Genomic DNA, 2,260 nt, shown 5'->3' on the forward strand with positions numbered 1-2,260 from the left:
AATAGTGTTAGTTTAATTACCATGCTAGCTTAAATTAGTTGTTTGCATCTGTGTCTTTATTGAGTTCTTTAATTTTTGCAAAACCTTTTCAAACCCCCCTTCGTGTTAGACTCGATTCTCGAACCGCAAAATTGGTCTTTGGGAGACGACCTAGGGGTCATTCCCTAGCTATACTGCATTTCTAATATGCAATTAAATTTGTATGGGCCGCGACACCCATCAATGACGTACAAAAATGACTTATTATGATGTAGTTACTAGGGGTCATAGTTCTGGGCGACATAGTAAGTCTGCACATATTATGACGTAACAAAAATTACGTCATAATAACTTGAACATATTATGACGTAGCTAAAAAAATACGTCATAAAAACTTGATTTTTTTTTTTAAAAAAAAATTACATGCTTACATTTAACATCCAATCAATTTCCAATTAATTTTCGTGTTTTATCAACTAGTCAAATAAATTTATAATCAATATATTTGGAAGTGAATATATTTTTGATTGAATAAACAAAATAAAATTCATTTCATATATTAAATTGATCAAAAAATACATCTTAGATCCAAACGCACAAGAATATTTAAACCTCCAAATAAACAACATCTATATTCTTGTGCCTTAAGCGAGGTAGAATCTGAACCTCATTCATGAACTGCATAGTACACCTAGAGTTACTTTCATAATGGCGTTTCATTTCAGTTGTACATCCATCTTTGAGTTCACCTGTTTAACAAATATAAGATGTAAAAAAAAAACAGTTATCTTTCCAGGAATCATATCCTATGCATCTTTAGAATAATTATATCATTGTATCAAAAACATATGGTATGTGATAGATGAATTGTATATGTGCATCATGGACATGTAAGTTATTTTGTTACCTTTGTAAACAAGGTCGAAACCTCCTTCAACAAATTCTCTAGAAGTATCAAAATTTTTGGTAGCTTCCTCCAGTTCCTCATGGGTAAAGACTTGGACACAAAAGTAGTACCTCTTAGCTACTAGATTGGAAGATTAGTAAGAAGATAGACTTTGAGACGTGATAGTAGTTGATGCAAAAGTGTCTCCGCTTGAAGTTGGAGCTATGAAGAGCTCCATACTTCTTGATTTTTATAAATTTTTCTTCTTCTTTGTACCATAAAGTACACACATCCAAGAATGACGACAAGGACTGAAACTCCTCCTATAGTAGCGTCTGATTGCAGTATCAGTAGTAGACATTAGTACAATTCTATAAACGAAATGGAAGCACTTAAGTATGTACTATTAAATTAACAAAATGAAAGTTACCTATCACTACACCTACGTTGTTGCGTTTACCTGCAATATTCCAAACAAATAAGATGTCTAAACGATTAGAGGATGAAAAGGAGAGGTAGTTAATACGGGAAGCTAATAAAGCCTCAATTTCTCTCTTAACCGATTCCGTGAACAGTGGAAGCTTGTAACTATAAATGCGAATTATGTTGCAAGAAAAGAAGCATACCCAGATTTTTCACCAAAAAAGAATGAAAATTGAGAGTTTTACACTCTTTAGTTTTTCACCAAAAACGAATGAAAATTGGCAACATATTGATGAAGGTTGAAAAACAGTTATTTTCATATGTCAATTTGGACCAAATTACACCCTTTACTGCTTGGAATGAGCTTAGAATCAAGCAAAACTCAATAAATGAGTCTGGAGAAAGTCAAAAGTTGTTTTTAGCGATTTTATGCTTGTTTTGCATTGTTTTGTAGCTAATTTGAGAAAAGTAAAGAATGGAGTTGAAGATACAGGTCGTTAACTCAAGAAAAGAGCAGAAAAATGAAGATTTGAAGAGTCGACGCACCGCCCAGCTGCACACTTAAACCGCCGGGCGGTCCAGGACGAGGAGAAGGCATGGCGATTGACGCTGGGCAGACTTGAGGGAAACCGCCCGGCGGTGGCGATTGACGCTGGGTGGACTTGAGGGAAACCGCCCGGCAGTGGCGATTGCCGCCAGGCGATAGTGCGATTTGTGGCAAACCGTCGGGCGACACACTTAAACCGCCCGACGGTGGCTCGCTGGACTTGGGCCCGTTTTTTGATGCGCTCCTCACCTATATATACCCCTATTGCGAGTTCAGAATCATTCTTTTGACAGGGGAGAACGACCAGGCCTAATTTTGCTCTCTGGAGAAGATCTCTTGGATGCTTAGGCTCCTTTTCATCTTTTCTAGGGTTTGCTCTTCCATTCTTCTTCCATTTTTCATCTAGTTTCACCATGTCTATGGTG

The sequence above is a fragment of the Vigna radiata genome, unplaced genomic scaffold (genome assembly GCF_000741045.1).
Source record: "Vigna radiata var. radiata cultivar VC1973A unplaced genomic scaffold, Vradiata_ver6 scaffold_329, whole genome shotgun sequence".
Lineage (NCBI taxonomy): Eukaryota > Viridiplantae > Streptophyta > Magnoliopsida > Fabales > Fabaceae > Vigna > Vigna radiata.